Source organism: Orcinus orca, chromosome 8 (assembly GCF_937001465.1).
Source record: "Orcinus orca chromosome 8, mOrcOrc1.1, whole genome shotgun sequence".
In the NCBI taxonomy this organism is placed as follows: domain Eukaryota; kingdom Metazoa; phylum Chordata; class Mammalia; order Artiodactyla; family Delphinidae; genus Orcinus; species Orcinus orca.
Genome location: NC_064566.1, coordinates 30695859 through 30706586, shown reverse-complemented (window position 1 = coordinate 30706586; position 10728 = coordinate 30695859).

Sequence of the window (10728 nt, the reverse complement as noted above, 5' to 3'; positions counted from 1 at the left end):
CTCAGTGGATATCGATACCAACCCAAACAGAATTAAGTCTAGCATGGTTGGAAAGTCACTTTAATCCAAGTTAGGAGCCCTCAGTTCTTTCTACACAGCCCACTCATCAAGTGGCTATATAAGCCTGAGTGAATCACTTAACTTCTCTGAAACTCAGTTTCTTCCCTACTTAAAAAAAACCAGTGGGGTAATGCAAACGAACTCACAATCTTCTGATGGGGTCTGTCACTTTATCTCAAAGCAATTAACAGTTGTATCAAGTGGGAGAGCTCAACAGTGATTATTATCCTATGCCAACTATTGAATTCGAGGATGTAACTTAAACTCCAGTGTTTGCTCTACAGAATTCAAATAATGTTTGGCAAGGTGAAGGGCTCTTGATCCTGCACCTGAAAGCACAGGTTTTCATATTTCAGCCATGGACTTTTTTTTCCCTTTCTGCTATTAACAGTGTTTGCCTTAGTGGAGAGAGGGAAGTCCAGACTTGTGTTGACAGAGTTTGACTGTTGGGGCAAAGTACATACCTGGAGGGGGAACAGTGTTTAACAAGAAACAAGGCATCAGTCTCCACCTGACTCATTCCGAGCTGGGCCTCCCTCCACTGTTGCTTTGTTCCAACACTAGATCAGAGGCTCGTGTGGAAACTTGTTGAAGTCAAACACTATCAGAAACTCCAGCCCAGCTATGCTGAGGAGGAAAACAAGATTCTCGCCAGATGGGTGTTGGAGCCAAAGCTACTGGGAAGAGCTGGAGACACTTACCAGTGCTCCAGAGAGTAACCGGCCCTCCCTCCTCAGTGTCACAGGGCTGCTGAAACTATTCATACTCATCCAGTCCTTTGGGGAATGCTTCTCAAATAGTCCCTGGAACCCCTTTTCTTTTCTTGGCTTGGTAAGAAGTGAACAGTCATAATAAGTCATCCCCCAGCTTTGCCTCCAAAGCCAGATTCTTATTCCAAGGCAGCCATTATTTTCAGGCTTCGTGATTATACTTCGAGCTAGATAAATTTGGATGAATTTCTCAAGCTCTCAAAGGTTAAGTTTCCTCACCTGTAAAACGAAAATAATGATGCCCACACTTGAGAATTAAATGAGATTAAAAAGTACCCCTAATATACAGTGTGCTTAATAGAGGGAGCACTTTTATGATTCCTTTCATGAAGGGTACCCAAAGGTCAATCATTTTTTTAACCCTCTAAAACCAACCAAACTTGGGAAAGAAGCCCTCCTACTAAAAGATTTTCTAGAAGATTGTTTTTTGGTGACTTACAACTATTCTTCACATAAGTAGGACCAAAACAAAAAAAGAAAAGTTAATAGATAAATGTATAGAGAGATAGATAAATTGCATTTCCAATTAAGTATGTATTCATTCAACAAACATTTAAAAGCATCAGACTTTGTGTAGGATAATAACTGCTTCCTTTTTAAAGTGCTTTTAGCTTACAATGTTTTTATTACAAACATTTATTCATTTGAAACCCCAACATACTCTATGAGAATAGACAAGGATTTTTTGATTAAGTATAGTTGATGTACAGTATTACATAAGTTAAAGTGTACAATATAGTGATTCACAATTTTTAAAGGTTATACTCCATTTATAGTTGTTATAAAATACTGGCTGTATTTTCTGTGTTGTACAACATATCTTTGTAACTTTTTGCGGTATGCGGGCCTCTCACTGTTGTGGCCTCTCCCGTTGCGGAGCACAGGCTCCGGACGCGCAGGCTCAGCGGCCATGGCTCACGGGCCCAGCCGCTCCGTGGCATGTGGGATCTTCCCGGACCAGGGCACGAACCCGTGTCCCCTGCATCGGCAGGCGGACTCTCAACCACTGAGCCACCGGGGAAGCCCCTTTTGTAACTTATTTTATACACAGTAGTTTGTACCTCTTACTTCCCTACTCCTATATATTGCCCCTCCCCTCTTCCCTCTCCCCACTGGTAACCATTAGTTTGCTCTCTATATCTGTGACTCTTTCTTTTTTGTTATATTCACTAGTTTGTTGTACTTTTTAGGTTCCACATATAAGTGATATCATACACTGTTTATCTTTCTCTGTCTGACTTACATGGAAAGATACACCATGTTCTTGCATTGTTGTTAAAATGACCATACTATCCAACGCAAGCTACAGATTCAGTGCAATTCCTATCAAAATACCAATGGCATTTTTCATAGGCAAGGATATTTATTCACCTATTAGAGGTAGGAGTGAAAGTCATAAGATCATAGTCTTTGATATCAGACAGACCTCCGTTTGAGACCTGGATCTGATATCAGCTCTGTATCTCATTGATCAAGTTACCTTTCTGCATTTCATTTTCCTCATCTGTGAAATGGAAATAATATACCTATTTCATAGAGTTATTGTGAGGATTAAATGAAGTAGTACGTGGAGGGTACTTATTACATACACTGTCTAACACACAGCTTAACGCACTATCAGTGAGTGTTCATCGTGGTCATTATTATAGCGTTTATTATTGTTCAAGGTCATAGAGTTGAAATAGCAAAATCAGGACTAAAACACTTGTTTGCTAAATTCCAATCCAATATTTTCTACCATACCAATAGTTTCCAAACATTTCAGAGCATCGAAATACCTCTATAAGAGAACAATATTTTACATAACTCACATGTATATAACACAGCAGAGGTGCCCATGTTAGAGTTGGAGGAGGGAAGCTAAAGTGCCTTCCGCCCATCGCTACTTCCCACCACCACAGACAAATGTGTCTCCACACCCCGCCACTGCATTTACTACCAAGTTGGCTGCCTGCAGTCACCATTGCCTGAGAGTCACCAGGGACTTCGTCTCAATGAATTAAGAGGACAGGTGGGCAGCAACGCTTCCAATTGCCTTGTCAGTGCCACTTGTTTCTTCTCCTACTTGCCTTGCTCTGCTCCTAATTTCCTCTTGGTCCTTTGACCATCCACCTTTTTCTGACTCATGAGCTCCATCGACTTGACAACTTCCTGAGTGTTACTAGGACCTGAGGTCTCCCATTTTGTTCTGCCAACCAGAATCTGTGCTCTCCTCGCTCGTGGACTCTCACCCACTTCACACCCACCACCCACGGCTGCCTGTAGGAGAGGGAATACTTCCGCCCCTCTCCTTACATCATGCAAGATTTTGCCATCGCTTTCTAGCTCCCTCCCTAACTTTTCAAGAGAGGAAGAGTTATTAATCTGCTTGATCAAAATTCTAGATCATTTTTCATGTCACATTTTCTTTGGAGTCATAATCCTGTGTGTTAAAAGTACAATCCCATCTATCCCTTTACCTTCTCCACGTGACTAGAAGTAGACAGGCAGGCAGGCCCACCATATCTCCATATGCATGCCTGGGCATGCTGGCCTTTGCCTCTCTATATAATTCAGCTAGTCAGAAGGATTCAGATTTAAGTTTTTAAGACTTTAAGCCCAACCTCGTCTTCAAGCTAAAGTCAGCATTTTGTCCAGAACTCGACAGTGAGGGTTATTGGGTACTCCCAGGGCTAATTAAAGTCCTGGTTAGCTGCTATTTCTGACTTTATTTCAACAGGGAAATCAACAGGGAGAAGTGGCTGGTGGGGTATAATTAGCCCTCCCAGGCCCCTGGACGTTTAAAACCATTAATAATCCCACTTCAATTCCCAGCACCTCTGTGACCTTCTACTTTAACAATGTCCCCTTTCCTCTGCTCCCAGCCATTCACAGGTCCCTCACCCTACAGCCATCCCCTGGTTAAACAGAACATTGCAGACACTCCAGCCTGTGCTCCTCTGGACCCTGAGCCCAGCATGTCTTTCCCACCACAAATCCCTCACCTACCTGAAGTCTTCCATTAGCCCTATCGGAACGAGGTCTCCCTCCTCTGGTTCACATAGCACGTACTTTTTCATTCAGTTATAGTATTTACTTCCTTTGGTCTCATGTTTTAAAAAGTTATTTACAACAGGTCAGTCTTTCCCTCAAGAATGGAAGCAACACAAAACCAGGGAGCCTGGTTAATCACTTCTGATACCCCTCAGCTTCTACCATTGGGTTTTGGAAAGCACAGATGCACAAAAATATGTTGTGATTTGAGAGCCAAATAATGTCCCAATAAACCTGATCAGAAGAATTATACATAGTATAATATATAATTAATATCATAATATATAGAATGCATCTGTAGTTTGCAAAGAACAATTATAAATAGGTAAATGCTGATAGATACTTATATTTTATATTTTTATATTTATACTTATAGAAAAATAAATAAATAAAAATTATATATATATATATACATACACATATATATACACATATACGTACATACATATATATGTATATATATATATATATGTCAGGTTGAATTGTTAAAGAACACAGTATTAGAAATTCCAGGGCCACTGGACACTTTTGGGCCTCCTGAAGCATGAATGGAGAGCACTTTTTCAGAAGCAGGAAGGAACTCATCAAAGCAACCATCATCTTTGGCCTGCCTATGAGTCCACTTGTTTTCCCAGGGTTTTTTTCTCATTTTAATTTACAAACAAGCTGCCTCACATGTTTCCTTTTTTTGCTACTGGAACCTGCTGTCAGCTTTGAGTGTTGGTCTAAACACTGATGCAGGAAGTGCTAGTCATCAAGGCTGGGCCTTGTTTCCTGGGGCACGCAGAGGGATTCCAACACCCTGGGCCAACAGTCAGGCTTCATGATGAGCTCCTGCTTCCCTCAGAAGGTCAGGTGGTGCTTCTGGGAGGTACTGGGAAGAGCACAGGGTGTGGAGACTGAAGATTCCATTCAAGTTTCAACCCCATCACTGGCTTCTTTTCTTTTCTTTTTTTCTAAAGATTTAATTTTATTTTATTTTTGGCTGCATTGGGTCATCGTTGCTGCACACAGGCTTTCTCCTGTTGTGGCGAGTGGGTGCTACTCTTGGTTGCAGTGCTTGGGCTTCTCCTCGTGGTGGCTTCTCTTGTTGCAGAACATGGGCTCTAGGCGCGTGGACCTCAGTAGTTGTGGCTCGCAGGCTCCAGAGTGCAGGCTCAGTAGTTGTGGCTCATGGGCTTAGTTGCCCCGTGACATGTGGGATCTTCTGGGACCAGGGATCGAACCCATGTCCCCTGCATTGGCAGGCGGATTCCTATCCACTGTGCCACCAGGGAAGTCCCCCTGTCACTGGCTTCTTATATGACCTCGTGCAAGTTGCTTAACCTCTCTGAACCTCTGTTTCTTCATCTATAAACTAAGACCAATGAGATTTAAATGAGTTCTTATGGAAAAGCAAGTATAGAAATATTTTGTAGACTCTGGTTCTCTGGAAAATAAGATGCTATCATTCTCTTATGTCAAACAGCTTTGTCTGCTAAAGGGATGAATGTATCTCTCCTAGAAAGGAAATTGCCAAGGCCCAGTTTGGGGTGAAGGATAAATAATTACTACTAAAAGACAGTGGGAATGAAAGGTCAGATATTAAGTCTCCTCCAAGGACTCACCAAAAATACAAGTGCTTAATGACTGGAAAATATGCTCTTTTGCAAACAGGCTGCTGCTTTCTCCCCATTCTTCCTTAAAACTCTCCCATCTGTTGATGGGTTGGCTCTGAAGATAGAAACGCCAGACAAAAAGGGGGCCTGCCTCTGGGTACCTTTGGAGAGACTAGCGCATTGCTGTTGGCTCCCCTGCCAGAGGTCTGCTTTCAAGTTCATTTGAGAGGTCCTGGACAATGAGACTGTGTTACCACCCAACATTTCTTCACTTGCCACATGCAGGCAGGTCTGTGTGCCAGCAGCCGACAGCTGTGTTTACAACTTCCCATCACCCTTGTTAATTAATGGATTCTGGGCCTGTTGCTCACCCTGAATAGATTTCTGCAGCATGGGATGGTGGCAGGTCATCCCTGCAGGAGACAGCATCTGGGCGCTGGTCTTAATTGGAGGCAGTGCAGGACATGCGTGGGGATGGGTAAAAAATGGCTGAGACAATAGAACGCAAGCCTTATGCACAAAGGTCAACCATCCTAATAAAATTCACAGAGGCTCTCAGCTTCAGTTTCCACAACTTTGAAAATTGGCTCCCAATTTACAAAAGTACAGCACATTTCAGATCACATGTCATACAAAGTGTCCCTGAAGATGTGAACTAAAAATTATAACCACTTCCACTGAAATGATCGATTATTCCCTGGATTGTAAGATGTGCCAATAAATCTTATCAGAGGGTGTAAAGAAGCAGCTACCAGGTCCCATGGCAATTCCAAGGGAGAAAGGGAGTCTGTCTCATTTTCTCAAAAGCCCTGCCTCAACAGAGACTCCAACCTTGGAAAGCTCTAAAATGAAAGTAAGGAGGGGGACTCATCTGGTGGCGCAGTGGTTAAGAATCCACCTGCCAATGCAGAGAACATGGGTTCGATGCCTTGTCCAGGAAGATCCCACATGCTGTGGAGCAACTAAGCCCGTGCACCACAACTTCTGAGCTGGCTCTAGAGCCCACGTGCTGCAACTACTGAAGCCCGTGTGCCTAGAGCCCGTGTTCCGCAACAAGAGAAGCCACTGCAGTGAGAAGCCCGCACACCACCACGAAGAGTAGCCCCCGCTCGCCGCAACTAGAGAAAGCCCACGTGCAGCAAAGAAGACCCAACGCAGCCAAAAATAAATAAATAAAATATTAAATTACTTTTAAAAAATTAGAAACTAAAAAAATGGAAGCAAGGGAAATTGAACTAGAAAATGGCCTCAGTCTTTAGAGTTTTACTCTAGAGACAAAAATGTCTATTTGTGTGATTGTAATGGCAAATGAATTATATCCTCAAAAGAGGTTGTTCTGTGTGACTAGAGTCAAGCATAAATAACATGACAGAACAGACTTGCTATCAAAATACTCATGTTTTAGAAGATCACCATGAATAGAAAAAACTTAGGTTTTCATAGATAAATTATCCCTGTCTTTTAGAATGTAATAGATCTAAGAGTCTTTGTGATTATCTAATAGAAAAAAAAACCCTGCAATACCAGGTGCCTAGTAAGCATAATTGAACTCAGGTTTTCCATCATAATTCTGGCTCTATCACCAGCCAGCTGTGTGACCCTTGACTGCTCCCCTCCCCGTATGTCATCACTTTCCTCGTCTGCAAAGTGACAGTAACAACACCTGGCTTGGTTCCTGCATTTCCCAGGGCCGTTGGTTCATAACAGAGGATGGATAGGAAACTGATTGGCAAACGTGCAGGAGGAATATGATGATGACGATTATATTCTGGGGTAGAGTGTTTTAATGTTTTGCTGCTGCTGCTGTTGTTATTGTTGTTGTTGTTGTCGTTTTGCTCCTTACAAAGAGCTTTTACAAGCTCTGTGTTTCAAAATATATTTTTTAAAGTTTGTTCCATTTTGGAATGTTTGGTAGCACGAGGCAGGGATATACTTATGAGTTGTCTCTAAAACATAATTTACAAAGACAGTTAAGGAATACCACCCTTTAAAAATATTGTTTGAAAAGAAGAAAAAAGGAAATATTAGCCTAATAAAGGAAATATGAATAAACATTTTATAAAGTAGAACAAATACTAAGTGACAGTTTAACTAAAGACATCAGATGGAGTGTGTCTGGGAACGAAACTCAGTACATGGTGTCACACTTGAAAGAACATACAGACAAATACATTGATATATTCCTGGAATAATTTAGACTCTCAACATTCATGTGAGAAATCGCTGTTTTTCTCTGGAGTCACAGAATTTTACTATACCGTATTTTCTTTACAGCTGGGTAACAAAGAAAGAAAAATGTTCTCAAAACCCAGTTATGGATGGCATTATGCTGCTTGAAAGAAGCAAAACTCAAAAAGCTACATACAGTATTGTTCCACTTATGTGATATTCTCAAAAATACAAAACTATAGTGACAGAGAATAGATCAGCGGTCACCAGGGGTTCAGGTTGGGGGTGGGTGAGCCCAGAGAGGGATAGCATGAGAGTTTTTTGGGGTGACTGAACTGTATTGCATCCTGACTCAGATTGTGGTTTACAAATCTATACCTGTATTAAAACTCATAGAACTGTACACCAAAAATAAATCAATTTTATTGTATGATTGTTTAAAAATAAAATGAATAAAAGGGGGAAAAGAGAAAAAATAATCACATCACTGAATCATATGTAGGAGAACACAGGCCTTGTCCTCTGAAATGTCACAGCTGTATTTGTAAACAAGCTTTACCACAGCACTTTCCAACATTAATGGGCACAGAATTCACTTCGGTCTTTAGTTACAATGAAGATGCTCATTCAGTGGGTCTGGAATGGGGCCTGAGTTTTTGCATTTCTATAAAGTTCCCAAGTGATGCTTCTGCACCTATAGATAACACTGTAGAATGTGTAGGCTTTGTAGAATTTAGTACAGGTAGAACAATTGCAGCAAATATATATAGGTGCTGTCATGCTAAACGTCCGCATCACTTACCCGTAGCAGAGATCACTAATCGGTCAAACACATTTTCTTCCTAAGCCCAGATTAGGACCACCAGATAGAGTGCAGTCAAGGGCAAGTGATGCTCAATAAGGACGATTATGTGAGATGAAACCTACTGGTCACCTTGACCTACAGTGCTGAGGCAAGTCCCATCCATCGACATTGCAAAGAATCCACTTAGAAAACCCACTTCCTTTCTCAGGCCTTAATGTCCTGGCTCCAAAACTCTGTGTCCCAGCCAAATTAGCCACAGCTAATTACAGATGTACCCCCCCCCCCAGCAGAGATAAACAAGCCTATCTTTCCAATTAGGCTGTAGATGGCTTCGGGGTTAGGGATGTATCATCTACTTCATTTATTTTAGTAACTCCCTTAATGTCACTTTAAGCCTCAGTTTCTTTATCTACAAAATAAAGATAATAATACAATCTCATAAGGTTGTTGTGAGAATTAAGAAGAAATGAATGTGAAGTGCTTAGAACAGCACTCTGCCCAGAGTAAGACTCAGTCATTGATAATTGTTATCACTATTCCCCAAGGATGCCCAGGGCTGTGCCACGCCCATGGCAACTGTTCAAAAATACCTGCTATGGGGAAGCCAAGAATGAAGAGTGAAGCGAGCACTGAACTTGGAGCCAGAAGATGGGGGTCACAGCATCAGCCCTGTTGCTCTGCCTGTCTGAACTTTCATTTATCAGGGGTAATGAAAAATGGAATGTTATTTTTGTGATTACCTTCAGTTGTGACATTCTGTATACATGTCTGTATGTATCGATAACATTATATAACACTCCTGGGCTTCATTCCACCATTAAAAAAAAAAATCTATATAGTATCCTAAGTATCCACATAAGAGCAAAAGAAAATTCTACTACTTCCAAAATCTAGTTTAGGCAATAATGGAGAGTTCATTTTCACCTGAGTTACTGGTTTTCTGCCACTGGAGGGCGTGCGGTGCTTGGTTGTAAACTATCCCTCTGGGCTTTTGCTGATTTACTCACAGTTTCAATGTCAGTCCATCGAATTGGAATCAGAGCATCAAAGAAACCACCTCCCGCATTTGACAGTTAACGGATGAGGTGTAGCCCCAAGAGATTATGTGAGTTGGTAAAGTCAACAGAGAGAAAAGTCTACTTAATCTGCCTGGTGCCATTTCGACTACCTTTATTTCCCCTTAAAAGTAGCCCCATACAGACCTCCAGGCCACATCCTCTCTTAACCCACTTATGAGCGAACATCTTCTGCTCCTCTCTCCTGCGCGTGGCTTCTCGAAGTTGCCTTGTCTTTTTCACAAATCTCCAGCAGAAACTAGATCCTGGTCCTCTTGAATATGGCCTAGTGGGTGGAATGGGTTTAGTTCATAGACAGCCAGAGTCCACTTACTGGGCTATAGAAGATTTGCTCCATTCTTTATCTGGGATATGAATGGTGCAAAAGGTGGAAGAAATGGTGCTTTCCAGGCAGCCAGTTTTTACTGAAACTCTAGTATCCACTAAGTGCAAGGAATGGGTCCTACCCTTTAAAGAGCTCCCAAACTAATTAGGGTGATTAAATAGAGAATGGGAGGGAAAGGACACAAAATGACAAGTCTTGAAGGAACTTTAGGAATCAAGTGTTAGGAATATAGACTTCTCTCTTGCTACGTGTGATCAGTTGAAGTTCTATGTTGGAAACAATTGGGAGGTGTCTTTCCAATTTGGAGAGAATGAGTGCTGTGATCAATTACTCATGCCTGCCATGGGCACAGAATGAAGTTAAGATATGCATAGATTTACCAACCCTGATTTCCAATCCAGACCCCACATTTATTTTTTTTTCAGTTGTGGAAGCTAAGGCCCAAGAAAAGGAAAGGAACCTGGTCAAGGTCTTTCAGTTAAGTGTCAAAGGATAAGTGTTCAAAGCATTATAACCCTAGGCAGATCAAGCCAGGATTAGAGGAGGGTGTTTTTACTGTTCTGAAAGCCCTGGATGGCTCTCCCCACCTCACTTAGTCATTCCTGGCACACTCTGGACTGATTTGTTTCTTCTTCTGAAAAAACCCATAATTTCTTCTTTCTTTTTCATTTTTTCTTATGCAGTTGTTGCTACTTATAAAAGAATGCATGTCACACACATAAATAATAAAGCATAAAATATAATACATTTTATGTATTCTACCCCTTAATTCTACCCCCTGTGATCTACCCCTTAATTTAAGAAATAGAAGCTATTCTTGTGCTCCTCCCTCATCCAATCTCTTTACCTCCCTGCCAAGAGGTATCCACTGTCTTAAGTTTAGCTTTTTTTC